This window comes from Triturus cristatus, chromosome 7 (assembly GCF_964204655.1).
Source record: "Triturus cristatus chromosome 7, aTriCri1.1, whole genome shotgun sequence".
Classification (NCBI taxonomy): Eukaryota; Metazoa; Chordata; class Amphibia; order Caudata; family Salamandridae; genus Triturus; species Triturus cristatus.
This window is the reverse complement of record NC_140590.1, coordinates 1,368,801,218-1,368,818,098: the sequence shown is the minus strand read 5'-3', so window position 1 is coordinate 1,368,818,098 and position 16,881 is coordinate 1,368,801,218. Positions and strand designations below refer to the sequence as shown.

Below are 16,881 nucleotides of genomic sequence, written 5' to 3'. Positions count from 1 at the left end.
TCTTGATCTTTTGTTTTCCTCAGACACCTCTGTCTCACCGTCTTGTTCTTTGAGCTGACTAGTCACTTCATTCACTTGTTCAGCTTTTGTGGGTTTGACTCGTGTCAATCAGTATCTCAGTCTCTTTATTTTGTTTGGCCAAAGGTCTCCTTTAGCATTTCTTCTTAGTTTACCTTCTTTACTGTTTCTTTCCTCGATCCAAGTTCTCTTTCTCAGAATTCGACCCTCTGGTATTTCTGTCTCACTGTCTTCAGATTCTGTCTCGTTTGATTTTTCTTTTTCAACAGTTTCTGTTTCCACCTCTTGTGTTTGCCCTACTTCTGTCCCTCCTCGGGTCTCCGGCACGCAATCTTCCTGCTGACTACTTGTCCCTTCGCCTAACTGGATGTTGCAGTTCCCTACACCTCCTCGGGGATCCTCCGCAATCTGTCCCTCTCTCTCTGTACCTGTCCCTTCTTCTCTTTCAAGAATTTTCTCTGGTGGTACTTCTCCTACTCTTTCATCTGGTGTGACTGTTACTTCTGTTGAAACATTCTTTTCTTTTCTTTTCTTCTTTCTGTGCTCGACACTGGCGTTTTGCTCGTTTCCAGAATTTGAACTTTCTGAAATCTGCAATCTCTTTCTCAGGTTTTCTTCTCTTGGAGTTGGAACTAGTCTTGGCTCCTTCTCCCCCCTTTCAGGATTTTCTTTTGTCTTTGAATTCTCATCATCTGAATCAGCACTTGATTCTGAAGCATCAAAATATTATTTTCCAACGCTATCTGCTGGATTTGGAACTCTCAAAGTGTGACTTGCATGTATCCAATATTTCAGTCCAGCACACTTCACAGCAGTGGTTGTGATCAGGATTACTTGCCTTGGCCTTCCCCACCTCGGAACCAAGCAATTTCTTCTTCTGTGTACTTTTATTCTCACCCAGTCACCTGGGCTCAGATCATGGGCTGGTTTTCTCTCAAGGGTGGTGGCATCCGCTCCAACCTGGTGAAACACAGAATGGACTGCGTCAGCCAGGCCTTTACAGTAATCCAAAATCATGTCATCAGTTATTGTCATCAATTTGTTGGCTGGAACAAACACGTGTCTCATGGCTCGTCCCATGATAATTTCGTGGGGACTCAAACCTGTAGTTCTGTCTGGAGTAGACCTAATTGTCATTAAGACTAGAGGCAAGACATCAGGCCATTTCATTCCGTGGCTAAACACATTTTCCCTATTCTGTTCTTGATCGTACCATTCATCTGTTCAACCACACCAGAAGCCTCTGGTCGATAAGCACAATGTAGTTTCTGTTGTACACCCAATGCTTCACAAATCAAACCCATGATCTCATTGTAAAAGTGTCCTCCTCTGTCTGATTCAATGGTCACTGGGAACACGTATCTGGGGATGAATTCCCTTAGCAATAGTTTTGCCACTGTGAGTCCATCATTTCTTCTTGTTGGGTAAGCCTCCACCCACCTGGAGAACAGACAAACTACCACCAGAACATACCTCAACTTGTTATAAGGGGGCATTTCAATGAAATCTGTTTGCATTCTGGTGAAAGGTCCTCCCTCTCGGCCTTTTGTGCCTAGGCTCACCACTGTTTTCCTTCCAGGATTGTACTGCTGACATATCAGGCATCTTTGACAGAGACTCTCTGCTATCAACCTGAATTTTGCATTGTACCGGGTCTGCTTAAAGGCCCTTATCATGGCATGCCTCCCTAGGTGCCCTTGGCCATGATACATTCGTGCCATGGTTGACATCATGCTATCAGGCATTACTGGTCTTCCATCCCGATAGACCCACACACGATCTTTCTCCCTTGGGGCACATCCTGCTTTTACCCACTGTTTAATTTCTTCATCTCCTGCTTCATCCTGCAACTGCCTCACCTCTTCCCATGTTCCCACAATGTTAGTAAACATTATGGAGCAAGAAGACATTTCTTTTTCTTTTCCCCTATTAATTGAGTACTGGTTTCGGGCACATACTGAGCCATGTCATTTGCGTATCTGTTCCCAGTAGCGATGTAATCACTACCTTGACTATGAGCAGCACATTTCACAACAGACAGTTCTTTAGGCAACTGTATTGCTTCAAGCAATTTTCCAACCACTTCCGCATTCTTTATAGGAGTTCCACTTGAGGTCAGGAAACCTCTCTGTAGCCAAAGTTGGCCAAAATCATGGACAACTCCAAAGCCTTACTGGCTGTCAGTTATCACAGTCACTCTCACATTCTTCCCGATTTTGCATGCCTTTGTCAGTGCCACTAGTTCTGCTACTTGAGCGGATTTAACTCCTTTCAAATGTGATGCTTCCACAACTGCTGCAACTGTGCATATTGCATATGCTGCACTCAACAATCCTTCATCCGTTCTCAAACAAGATCCATCCACAAACATCACATAATCACTTTCTGGCAATGGTAAATCTTTTATGTCTGGTCTGGGTTTTGTACAGAAATCAAGCACATCCAAACAATCATGATCAACATCATCTCTTACCTCCACTCTCTCTGCATCTGGCAATAGTGTAGCTGGATTCACATTCACACATCCCTCCAAACTCACATTGGTTGCACCTAGAATGACCTTATCATACTTAGTCAGCCGACTATGTGACATGAACTGTGTTCGGCTCCTTGTTAAAAGGATCACCACATCATGAGGTACATACACTCTCACTGGATATCCCATCACGATTCCCTCACTTTGCTCTAGACTTCGACATGTTGCAGCTACTGCTTTCAGACATCCTGGCAGACCCACCACTACTGGATCTAGCATTGATGAAAAGTATGTCACTGGTCTCCTTAGTCTTCCATGTTTTTGTATTAACACTGAGAGTGCACATCCGTTTCTCTCACTGCAGTATAATTCAAACTTTTTCTCATAGTCTGGCATACCCAGAGCTGGGGCTTCGCAAAGTTTGTCCTTTAATTGTCTGAATGCTGCCAATTCTTCTTTGTTCAATTCAAGAGGATCTCTAACCTCACTTTTTGTCAATTTTACCAATGGTTTGGCAATCAGGGAAAAGTTACTTATCCACTGACGACAGTAGCCAACCATCCTAGGAACATTCTCACTTCTCTCTGGGTCATTGGGGCTCTCATTCCTCTGATAATTTTGATTCTGTCTATTGTCACTTTTCTCAGCCCTTTTTCAATGTGATGTCCTAGGTATTGTACTTCCTTTTTGCAGAATTGCAATTTTGTCGGAGAAACTTTTAGTCCTCCGTCTGCCAAATGATTCAACAAAGCTATGGTATCTGTTTCACAAGCTTCACGCGTTTTCGATGCCACCAGGAGGTCATCGATGTACTGAACTAAAACTGAATTCTCAGGCATCGTTAGACTCTCCAGAGATTTCTTTAACAACTGATTAAATATTGAGGGGCTCTCTGTGTGCCCCTGTGGAATTCGGCACCATGCCAAAATACGCTCTCCAAACCGAAATGCAAATATCGGCTGGCTGTCATGATGCAACGGAATGGAAAAGAAAGCATGACACAAATCAATTACTGTGTACCATTCTGCATCATGGGGAATCTGGTACAAAATCACTGATGGATTTAGAACAATGGGACAGCATGACACAACAATTTTGTTAATTTTTCTCAAATCCTGCACTATTCTGAACTTTCCATTAGGCTTCTTCAGTCCCATTATAGGTGAGTTACATGGACTGCTCATGATTTCCCTCAACACTCCTTGTTGAATCATTTTTTCAATTAAAGGTGAAACTCCTTCAATTATTTCAGGTGTCAGTCTGTATTGTGGAATGTTTGGATAAACCACTCCTTCTTTTAATGTAATTTTTACTGGATCTACATTTCTCATGAGGCCTACATCTTCTCCAGTAAAATCCCAGACTCCTGCTTTCACAGACTGCTTCAATTCTTTAGGTAACTCATCAGGGTTGAATACTGCATAAGTTCCCGCCACTTCATGGTCTTGATTAGCTATTGTCATTTTATACAGTACATCCTCATCTGGTGTCTCAAAGGCTATTCCATCTAGGCTACAGAATATAGTGCAATTCATTTTGCACAACAAATCCCTTCCTAACAAATTCACAGGACTGGTATCGCACACCACAAATCGGTGCATGTCTGTGAATTTCCCTATTTTGACCTTTACCGGTTCAGTAAGGTAGGTTCTAATCTGGGTGTTTGACACACCAACTACTTGGATTGTTTCATCCGAGAGAGGAAGATTCTTTACATCTGCTGACCTGACAGTTGATCGTGTAGCTCCAGTGTCTACTAGAAAAGTAATATTTTCATCATTAACTTTCCCATCCACAAATGGTCCTGTCTGATCTATTTCTAGAGTTGCGCCAAGCACGCACTCTTCTTCCTCCCTTTGGCACCGTCAATAATTCTCCTCTGAATCACTCTCCTCATTTCGCAGCCAATATTGTGAAACAGCGCTTGCACGTTGCGGCTTGTTTACCTGTTCTTCATTGTAGAATCCCACTTCCTTATTGTATTTTTGGGTATTTCTGCTTTGCGGTATTTGCGGTTTTGGCACCTGATTCTGTGGATTAACAGCCTTCTGCTGTTGCTGCGGCTGGCCACCCACCTCACACTGCACCTGTGGATTCAATGATGGATTTTCATTATTAGTACTTGGTGGATATTTACACTCGGATTTCCAATGCCCTAACCTACCGCAATTGTGACATGGGAACTTCTTTTTGGCTTCTTCTATATTACCCTTCCCCTTGCCTGGGCCAAATCTCGGTTTGATTCCTGGGTTATTGGCTTGTTCAACCAGCTGAGCTTCCTGCCTTTCTGCGACTTTCACTTGTGCCCACATTGCCTTTTCCTTCAGTTTTCGCTGCTTTGCCTCAATCTCATCACTAAAGTATTTAGCATGTCTCAAGATCTCATCTATCTTCTTGCTTTGCCAGTCGACCGTGTGCTGCTTGATCATTTCGCTAATTTTGGGACGTAAACCATACACAAATCTGTACACAAAATGACTCAGATCCTTTTCTCCTAGATTTTCATCTCCACTAAACTGTTTGAAAGCTAGTATTAGCCTTTCATAATAAGCATGAACGGATTCTTTCACTTCCTGATGTGTTCAATCTATTTTAACCCAATCTGTTTCTTTGGGAGGCACTTTGTTTTTCAAAAATACCATAACCTGTTCGTATTTCTTCATTACCTTGGGGTCTGGTGCTCCTGTTTTGGGGTCTCTCGGGTATTCTTTAGTTGGCCAATCAATGACTATTTTGCATTCTGCCCATAAGTCTGCTGGTACTATTATATCAAATAGGCTATTTAGATCAATCCACAGCACTTTTGACAGCTTAACAAATCTGTCCACCTGTCTGTACCACTCGACGGGCTTTTCCCGCAATCGAGGGAAGTCATTTGTAAATGACAAAATGTCCTGTCTTGTCCACGGGACATGCACATATCCCCCTCCTGCAATCTCTCTCATGGGGAACTCTGTCACTACCTTTTCCTTTTCTCTCACAGGAAATGCTGGAAAAGCTCTGTCTGATGTATCATCCTGCTTTCTATACCACCTGCTTTTCCATTTGTCCACATCTCCCCAGTTCCTTAACACCGTGATTTTATCCTTAATCTGCCCTATTCGTCCTGCAGTGTTCAGATTTTCAATATCCTTTTCCGTAAAATCCACTCGGTAAGGCTTCTGTAAAGCTTTTACCTTATCCATGTCAATTCCCATTTCACTTGCTATTTCTTCTAGCCTGTCATGTAAATTCTTTGCTCTCCAAGTGACGCTCTTACACAAAAACAACAGTTCTTCATCCTGGTAATTTTTCAGCTTTTCCATGGGGATTGTCCCTACTATTAATTCTTCTAACACCATGCGTAATTTTGCCACATCAATAGTTTGAGGTTCTTTATCTTTTCCCTGCAGACTCTTCAACCATTCACTCAATTCATCTGTAGGTATACCTACTGATTTTTCCATATTGCCTGGTTCTGTCATTCTTTGTGGTTCTAATATTTGTCCTCCTTCTATTCTGTCTCTTTCTACAGAATCAGGACTATAAAACGGGTTATTTGACACATTTAGTCCACCTTCACTCATTGTATGTCTCCAAGGATTCTCCCTTGCTTTCATTTGGGGCTGTTACGCTTGTCTACTGCTTACATACGGAACTGTTAGACCATGCTCACTTTCCTTCTGCTTCTCAAAAATGGGCATAACTGGCCCTATGGTTACGGGGACTGTAACTGCTTCTAGATTCTTTGTCAGTTCTCTTATTTTCTCTGTTAATTCTAACGTGGTTTTTGCTAATTCTTTAGAATTTTCACTTTTAGCCTTGTTTTCCATCTCTTCCCCTAAGGGAATTTCTCCTCTTCAGCTCTGGTGTTGTATCCTCTGTCTTAATAATTCGTAGGGTTTCCCTTACTGGAGTATCTGGGGTTGATATTTCTGATTCTTTTCTGTACGGAGGTGGGTTTTTGTAAAACATATAATCTAGGACATCGTCCTCCGATTCATTTGCTCCATATCTTCTAGGTTCTACATTATGGTACCGATTCCGAACCTGGAAAAACCGGGTACGAACCGTCGGTCGGAGTGTTTTCTCCGTCCGACTCGTACCCGGGAAAAAAACATTACAAACATGCAAGTACGATTTGCACGGAAACACCATTTCCGTACGAACCGTAAAAAACACCAACCAACGAAAATATCCATACAAATGTGAAAGCGCCGACGTGATGTCGGGACGCATGCAGCCTGCGTTTCACGAACCAGGAAGTACGAATCGCACCCACAGCAGTCCGGACGGCAATATTTTTCCGGCACCCAAAAAGTGCCGGGAAAGCGAAGTACGCTGCGAAACGACCAGATTAGGGGGCCCGGTACGCGCCGTACCCCCCCCAGCCCCCGTGAGTATGCGCCGAACCTCCCCAGCCCCCGTAAGTACGCGCTGAACCCCCCCAGCTGTGGTAAATTTTAATTACCTAGACTTAATTTATGCGGTAAAATACAATACGAATAACTCAGTAAAAATAAGAGGCAGAATCCGTGGTATTCGAGGGTATAATAGGGTATTTATTCCTTACAAAGGAATGATGGTTCGAACCAGGCAATCGAGTTCCGTCACCACGAAGGTTCAGGAAGGGATCAGCAATACATTATTGACAGGTTAAAGTATATATAGTAATGCATTACAGTAAAGACAGATGCAGGAGGCGCAACAGCTGATAAGAATACACATACGTAATAGAAAAGGCGTTACAATAGGCGTGCATAGAGGCGTATACTAAAAACGTCATTATGATGATGACACAAGTGGGTGGATCCATAAGAGAATCCTGCAAAGTCAGCAAAAATACATGGCAGAGATGCGCGCGCAGCCGTATGACGTGTGATTGACGTGTAACTAGAGGGTGAAGGGAACTTGACATTTAGCCCTACATGAGGAGACAGAAGTCTGGGGTGTCAGGACAACCTAGTCCTAAATCATATCTAATATCTTGTGTTTAAAGAACTATATTATCTAGAAGGAAAAAGTCTTCTCGGACAGATCCTATTCTATACTGACTGTTAGTGCGTGTACAAGCGTCTAAGTGTCTACATGGGATGCGAGGGGGCATGGGCCTACTGTGGTAACGAGAGTCATGAATTACTTGCACGGAGACAGTAAGGCCGGGCCCTTTGCTCTGCAGCTGGAGGGATGTTTACCTAAGCTACTTAGACAGGAATGCGTTTCTTGAGGAGCGGAACAGATAACTTGAAGGCTGAATACAGTTTTGGCGGACAACAGGCCGGGCTAGTCACCGTTAGCCGCTCAGGAAGTAAGACAAGGTTCATGGATACAGATGCAGGTTCAGGCTGGAGCATTTCAGAGGCAGAAGCAGGAAAAAAGCTCGATGGCAGAATTCAGGGCCTACCTTGCCAGAGCTGGAAAACGTGAAAAGTATACCATATAAAGACGGTGGCAAGGCATACTTAGGAACGGAATATCTGGCCCATTCATGGCAGATATGAAAGAGTACATATTAACGTTGGACACAATTGTATTTGCGTCTTCATAGCTTGAAGTGGAGGGAACATACATGTACTTGTAGCATGTACATGGAGCCGTTGGGGTCTAGATAGGGGACACAATTGACCATAAAAATTCATATTTCCTCATTCCCTCCTTGTCCCCTACGGACCCTCATGAAATATCGATCTTCAGAAATCCATCAATCTGTTCATGTAACATCATTTGCTCTTCTTTCTTCTTCCGGGATCTTGAATGAAAACTTGAACGTGGAATACACGATGTGGCACACAGGCCGCAAATCGCTGGTCCACATTGTAGACATAGGCAGCAACTGAATACTATGAGAAGGCCAATACCTAGGAAGGATAGGACTTTCCATCCCCAGGCTGACAACACGCTCCAGAACCAACCGGACCATATCCAGGTGCCTGCATTCTGATGTATCTGGTTTGCAATCTTGTGAAGACGAGTTATGGCTTTATATACGGATGGCGCGTTTTCTGGGATGAAAACACAGCAACTTGATCCGATGACCCTACAAGCTCCGCCCCTATCTGCTAGGATGACGTCAAGGACAAGACGATTTTGGAGAACAACAATCCGCATCGCAGACTGCTCCTCTGTTAAGTTGCCTAGGGCAGAGGTAGTTTCATTCACTACTGCTTCAAGGGTTCTAGTTAATCTACGTATCAGTTTACTGTTTGAGACAACACCTATGTAAGGAAAGAGACCTTTATTGAAGTCTGTATATTGTTCCCATGCTGTTTCGGTGTAGTCAACAATCGGGATATCTCTCTGGGGTCTATGGTGTACTAGATTGGTATTTCTATGATAATCAGGAGGGGCTAGGAAAACAGGTGGCAGAAGGAATGCAATGTAACAGGTACCATCCCAATCTAGGGGTAGGCGTATATATGCGGTGTGGCCACAGATGAAGTAGGAGTGACGGGAAGCTTTAAATGTAGACTTGCCTTTATCACTGAATTCGATCACAGTAGTACATTTACTATGACCCAGGTATACTGAACCATTCTTTCTTACACATAATTCACCTTTGACTGGTAATACGGACATAGCAGGCAAGACTAGTGTAGCTTCAGATTCAACATTTAGAATCATGAGGTTAAGTGTAAAATTACCTAATCCATATACTTCATTTTCTAGGTCAGTTCCTGTTCTTTTGGGAAGTCCCTCCTTGTTAGGATAACAGGCTTTAAGCAAAACTAAGTTCAGGTTTCCCCATACCCAGTTGCTCTGGTATACTACGGTGTTTGAATCTAAAGAGTTAATCAAACTAAACCATGCTCCACAGGAACCATTGTGTGTGAACGGATATGGAAAGAGAGGCAGAACTCCTTTGTATTTCTGATAGGGAGGGAGTCGGCCACATATCCAACAATTTGTAGCATTGCTGGTCTGGTGGGAATGATGTAACATACTAATGAATGTGTTGTTGCGCAGCGCAAATCTATAGGACAACTCATGTGGAGGTAGTTCACTAAAAGAATGTTCGGCAGTAACATTGTAAGCACGCTTGAAAATAGGATAGTACATATGTAACAGTATACTTGCAGCAATAATAAAAAGACTTAGGAAAAACATAATCAACAATGTCACTATACAGTGACTATGAAGTGATTTACAGTATGCATGTTTCTTGAGCTGTTTCTGTCTATTTTTCTCTCTCATTCGGTCTAGAGGATACATGTCAAAGACTCAATTCAACCGATTCACCTTGGAGAGGACTTAAACAATCGAATTGTCTGACTTGCTAGACCTTAGTTTCAGTTTATAGTTTTGAGATTCGGTCGGTTCAACCAGGGGGAGTTTTGAATCAGTCTCTGGAAGGGGGCAGGGCTGAGAGTTCAGTTCGGATGGTAGTCCATGAAATTTCTTGATATGACTCGAGTGTAACCAACCCTTGCGACCTTCGACCTTCACTGCTGTCCTCGTCGTTAGGAGGACCAGCTTTGGTTGTAGCCAGCGAGGCTCCAACGGGCTCCTCCTGTCGAAGTTTCTGACGAAAACGAGATTTCCCGGAACCACTTCATGGGGCTTTACCTCGGTGTTGTCGGGAAAGGCTGCAGCTACCTGTGAACGGCAAGATTGTAGTGCAGACATCAAGGAAGCAAGGTAATCTGTCAGCATATTACAATCAACATCAGTTATTTTACGAGGTATAGGCGTCCCCCACATATTTGGTGGCCTACCGAAGACCACCTCGTACGGGGATAGCCCTGTGCGAGAATGTGCTACCATTCTCATGTAAAATAGTGCAACCGGTAAGGCTACTATCCAGTCGACACCTTTCTCTCTACAGATTTTAGAAAGTCGTATTTTCAGGGTCTGATTATGACGTTCCACGAGACCTGCTGCCTCGGGATGTCGGACACAGTGGAATTTCCATTGATAGCCTAACAAGAGTGAAATGTGTTTCATTAGCTCGGATGAGAACGGCTGGCCATTATCTGAGTACACGATACGGGGCAAACCATACCGTGGGAAGAATTCACGAACTAATTGTTTGGCAGTAGTCGGGGCAGTGTAATCTGAGACGGGATACGCCTCTGTCCAACGGGAAAGAGCGCATACAACTACGAGGACATATTTGAATCCTCGACATCGTTCCATCTGGATATAATCCATCTGGAGGACTTCAAAAGGGTGATCGGGAGGTTGAAATCCACCCTGCTCTACAGGTACGCCTTTACCTGGGTTGAACTGACAACAAATCATACAAGTTCGGACTTTCTGTTTGGCTGCAGCTCGTAAGTGTTTGTTGAACCAAATGTGTTGAATACTGTCTAACATAGCTTTTTCTCCTAGATGTGCAGGACTATGTATTGTGTTAATGATAACTTGGACCATTGAGTCGGGGAGAAACCATATAGATTTTCCCTTCGTCATCCATCCCTGATCGGTTTGGATCCCTCCTAATTCAGTCCATTTCTTTATTTCCTCTGGTGTAGCATGTGTCTGTATGTCAATTACATCAAGAGCGGGATCCTTAACTGTCATGCAGTGTGTCGGCGTCGGAACTATTGTCTTTGTCAAGTCAGTTGCATGAGTCTGATTCTGTGCTGTTTGCTTAGCTATTCGGTCTGCTAGGTCGTTACCCTGGGAAATAATATCGGTGATTTTTGTATGGGCTTTGCACTTCATGATAGATATTGAAGTAGGTAGATGTATTGCATCTAATAGAGCTTGAATGAGGGGACCGTGTTGAATGTTGGCACCGTGAGAAGTCAAATAACCTCTCTCTCGCCAAAGGACTCCGAAGTCGTGTACGACTCCGAAAGCATAACGTGAATCTGTGTATATGTTAACTTTTCTATTCTTGGCTTGAATACAGGCTTGTGTCAGAGCAATAAGCTCTGCTGCTTGAGCTGATAATGTGTCGATACAATTTGTTTCAATGACTTCGGTGTCTGTCGTGACTGCATAGGCGGCCACTAACTTTCCTGTACTTGTTCTCATACATGAACCATCTACATAAAGTGTCAGGTCTGGATCTGGTAATGGGACATCTGTCAAGTCTTGTCTGGGTTTCGTCGTAATAGTAATGACTTCAATACAATCATGTGCCAGTGGGTCTGTTCCACTTAATGGCAAAAGTGTGGCAGGATTTAATGTACTACAACGTCTGATTTCTATGTGTGGCTGAAACAATGTGAGTTCGTAACCTGTCAGTCGTGCTATAGTCAAGTGTTGTGTCTGTGTTCGGTTCAAGAGAACCTCTACTGCGTGTGGTACTTGTACTGTCAACTGATGTCCTAATACTATGGAATCGCTTTGTCTAATCGCTAGAGCTGTCGCTGCAACTGATTTCAGACACGCAGGAAGAGCCTGAGCTACGGGATCTAATGTGCTAGAAAAGTAAGCACATGGCTTGTGTGATCCTGCTTGTTCCTGCGTGAGTACTGACAAAGCAGTACCTTCACGTTCTGTAACAAAGAGTGTAAAAGGCTTACTGTAACATGGTGTCGCTAAGACAGGTGCTTGGCATAACGCTTTCTTTAAGTCTTCAAAAGCTTGTGTATGTTCTGGAGTCCAAGGGAGGACAGTCGATGTCGCTGCCTCCTGGGTTGTCAACTGAATGAGTGGTTTAGCTAAAAATGCATATTGGGGAATCCACTGCCTGCAGTACGAAGTGAGGCCTATGAAGGCCCGTACCTCCTTTTGTGTCTTGGGTGGTGGCATGTTTACAATTAACTGGATACGATCAGGTGTGAGCTGTCTCCCCCATTTGGACAGCAAGTGCCCTAGGTACACAACTTGCTGGGCACAAAATTGCAGCTTTGAAGGGGACACCTTGTGCCCCTTGTCGGCTAAGAAATGTAAAACCGTCAGTGATGCTTTTTCACATTCGGGTTCGCTTCGGGCGGTGATCAGCAGATCATCGACATACTGAAGCAGTGCAGTGTTAACAGGCATGTGGATACTGTCAAGTTGTCTTTTCAGTGCTTGGCTGTAGATGCTAGGACTTTCTGTAAATCCTTGAGGTGCGCGTGCGAATTTAAAACTTCGTCCATTTAAACTGAATCCGAACAAATATTGGCTTTCCGGATCGATTGGGACGCTGAAGAAGGCGTTCTTGAGGTCAATTACAGTAAAGAACGTTGCCTCTGAATCAATAGCTGTCAGTAATGAAGAAATATCTGGGACCACGGGATATTGTGGTACAATGCATTTATTCAATTCTCGCAGATCAATAACTAATCGATATACTGGGGGTGCTTTTGGGTCGGTTCGTTTAAGAATCAGAATAATCGGAGAATTACATACATTGGAGTCGGTTTCTACAACCACTCCTTGTGCAATGAGCTCGTCAATGATTTGCAGTAAAGCCACTACAGCATCTGGTGGTAACTTGTATTGTCGCATTCGTGGTAGTACCACTCCTGTTTTGAGCGTAACTCGATAAGGTGTAATGTGCAACCTACATCAGTGGGGCCTTGTGCCCATAAGTGTGCAGGTAGATTCTGTAACCGGTGATCCATGTCTCTAGACACGTAGTGACCTTTAAAGTCACGCAAAAATAGTCGTACTCCGTCCGGAGAACAGCATATTATAGCTCCTAGAGCTTTCAATGTTTTTATACCTAACAAGTTTTCTGGGCATGATTTCGTAAGCAATAGATCTGTAGTCCGTGTTAATGGACCGACTGTGAATGCAAGTGGTTGCGATACTTCGTTAATAGTGGGCTTTCCTGAAAAACCAAGGGAAATATTTTGTGAGCCTGAGAGGGGTGCCCCTGGAACTTCATCGTGACTTATAGTTGTTCTGCTTGCCCCTGTATCAAGTAGAAACTTTCTGTCTTTCCCTAATACTTGACTCTGCACATAGGGACCCTCTTGATCTACAGGAACCTCAATAAGGGGTAAGCCAACTTCCCTCTCCAGGCTATTTCATGTGTAGCGCTGATACTCTGGATAGTCATTTTGTGCATACTGGTACATCTGTTGTGTCGTGTTTTGTGTTGCGGCAATAGGCTGTGGCTGTTGTTGTGGTACGGTCTGTTGTGCAGTTTGCATAGGCTGTATATTCTGAGGTACTTGTTGTTGGATCTGATCCTGTCTAGGCGGACGTGGTCTCTCCTTGGTTTTACCCGTGGAGATATTATGTTTCAGAACTGCACAATCGTTTATATAATGACCTGGCTGTATACAATAGTTGCATGTCCCTTTAACGGGAACCGCTGAATTACTGGACTGTGTCGCACCCTTTTTATGACCGTCAGCTGGAACTGACTGAGCGACAAGCATTTTCATTTTCGTGTCTTTCATACGCCTTTGTTCGTGTTCTTGTTCTTCTCTAATTCTATTCTGGTGATACTGTAACATTTGTAACATTTGTGAAGGAGTGTTAGCTTGCCAAGTGCTCTCAACTTTCAATACTCTGTTTTTAACCTGCGGCAGTGAATTCTCGACTAGTTTTGTTACAAAAAGGTGTGGATATGACTCACTATTTGCTTTCAGGCCGCTATTAATACCAAAACATTTTTCAAATCGGGAATAAAAATCACTGGTGTCTTCCTCGGGTTTCTGTTTACAGGCTGATATTGCTCCCCAATCTTCCTTTTTCGTAGTTAACAAACGTGGCAATACTTGTACTAATAGACCTGGCAATGCTTTTGTTTTGTCCCCAAGCCCTACGCCTGCAGTTCGGTTATTTTCTTCAGTTTCTAATGCGGTCCAATCAATCTTTTGGTCTCCCACCTCCCATTCTTTTTCCTTGAGTTTCTCATAAATACCGGCAGGCACTAATACTTTCAATATTTTCATAATGTCAGGATAGGTATAATCACCCATGAGTAACATGTCCTTTAGTTCACGGTGAAAACCTGCTGGATCTTTGTCATGGCTGGGCACTAATTTTTTCATTTCCAATAGTTCTATTTTGGTTATGGGCGTGTACACAAACACGCGTCTAAACGTATTGTCATCATTCCTGACTGGGTGTACTTCGCGTAAGGGATTCTGTCTGTCTATGTAATACGGGTTTCTCTCCATGGAAGGAGCTGGATCATGTTCTGGGCACAAAAAGGCACTATATCTGTGTCTGTATTCTAGAATTACTTTAATTAGATCGGTACCTAAACCTCTCCATTTATTCATGAGCAGTTCTATCAATATATCAGGTAGGGGACCAGGATCGGAGTGTTGGCCTTTATATAATATAAGGAGATGTTGTATCATGTATATACTAGCCAAACGTTGTTCGTCTGGGGCAAGATTCAGAAACGTGTGTGCTAGCGCATCATCACTGTATTTTTCAGAACTGTCAGCCCATTGTACTGCTGACCTGGCTAATTCTTGTTCATCCATAGAATCGAGCACATGGTACCCCCTTCGTTCTCGAAGTAATTTATCAGTAGCCTGGAATAAGTGTTCAGGGGTCCTTGGATTTGTAATAACTGTTTGAAAAATTCTGTTACATTCTGGATGTATCGGACGTATTGTTTTATTAAAAGATCTTCCTTTTCCTACATAAGCTATCATTTGTTTAGCTGGTAATTCAAATTGTCCTGTGTTCATTTCTGACTGTTCCTCCTCCTCTTCCTCTGATTCAGTTTTATCTGCTTCTACTCTGTTTTCATGTATTCGTTCTACTTCTTTTCTGATCCTTCGGCACATGGCTTCTATACACTTCTGTTTATCATGTCTCCCGTCTGTTATATTCTGACCCCATTTGGTAAGTGCTTGCATTTTCTCCGAATCTACCTCAGGCCTATCTCTATTTCTGATCAAACAGTTTATAAAAAAGCGTAACAGTAATTTTTGTATGTCTACTTTCTGGTATTCCATGGCTTCGGCAGTACTTTCAGGACCTTGCCCTGATTGGATAAAGCGATATATTTTGTCTAGATGTTCAACCATTCCTGGTAACGTCATTAAATAGTTTGCAGCTCGTCGCAAACGTACTGAAGACAGCAACATTCTGTCGTGTTTTCCTGGCACTGGATCATATCTACAATCGGAAAGAGGCTCGTTTAATATATTGTCTGATATTCTTTGGGGTGTACGTCGATATGCTAAATCTCTATAAGTCAATCTAGTTGTTGGCGGTGGCGTGGAAAAACCTCCTGTCGCACCCCCTAAGGTGCCAAGTCCAAAAGGATTTGTTGGGTGCAGGGTAGAGAGTGTCGGGGCAGGAAGGACTGTAGAAACAGATGGAATTGTTAGAACTTGAGTAGGAGTTTGTTGCTGCGGAGGTGAGTGCAGCTGATTTTGGGGTTGAGTGTCGTTAACGGGTGGTGTGCGTGGCTGCACACCATTAGCATATTCGGGGGCTGCATCGTCTAAATAGGAAGAAAGGAAAATGTCTTTTGCGGTCTTGGGATGTACTTTAATCGGGAGTAACGGAGGTGGCAGATCTTTTGGTACCTCCAAAGTGGCCTTAGGCAAACCCTCGGCCAGAAGAGGATACATACCATTCATAAGAGTGTTTCGTTGTCTGTCTACTTGTTCTGTTTTTATTCGGGTACCTTCGTCAATTAATATGTTTTCTCGGGCCTTTTCTGAATCTTCCCTACTTTTCTCTTCCTTTCTGAGCGCTTTCTCTGTGCGCCTATGCGATTCTTTACGCCATAGTTCAATGGCATCTTTCTGTGACTGTCTGGCTTTCTTTTTCCATAACGCTTCTTCTATTCTCATGATGCAATCTGCATCCCATGTTCCAGCAGCGGGCCATCTCTGACTCTCTGCCAAATCCTTGGTGTAGTCCACCCATAGATCAAGATATAATACGGCATCTAGGCCATGTTTATGGTACATAAAGTACCCTGGAGTGTCCCTAGGTGGGATAGGAACAGCTTCCTCGAGTATCCCTTTTCTAGTTTTTATCTGTCTTAATTTTGAAAATAACGGCATCCTGAACCTTGTTACTTAATTCTTACTCGGTTTTTGAACACAATAATTACAATAAACACAATAATGAAGATCGAACAATCACTCATACCACGACATTTAAAACATATCAAAACATTTTAGAACGAACAATAATAATTAGAATAAAACTAGTTAATTGCATAATACTAAATATACTGTATGTACTGCTAAACAGTACAGATACACTGCTAAAACAGTGCAGACTAGGTCTGTGTACCTAGACCCGTCTTGACCGGCACAAACTAATGTGCACGTCTAGATGCGTCCTCAGCAACGGTACTCACCGGGAAGCACGGAACGGAAGGCCTCGGAAGTCTGGACTGGACTAGACCAAACTGGACTGGACTCGACTCGTGACTTAGATACTTCGGAACTTCGGAATCTGGTGGGCCTCTGTATACCTCGGATCTTGCTCTCTCAGCTAGGCTCTGGTCGGGATTCTCCGCACTCCTCACCGCCTCGTCTGGGTGTTGATCGCAGCCTCAGTCGCCCCCGTTGGCTTGAGGGAGATACAGG

The 16,881-nt window shown here is 43.4% G+C and overlaps 1 protein-coding gene across 1 annotated transcript in view; it reads right to left on the bottom strand.

The window, feature by feature from the left end:
• LOC146812075 (extracellular calcium-sensing receptor-like) overlaps positions 1 to 16,881 on the bottom strand; it is a 242,944-nt gene that overhangs the window by 89,764 nt on the left and 136,299 nt on the right. The gene's annotated exons all lie outside the window — the stretch shown is intronic.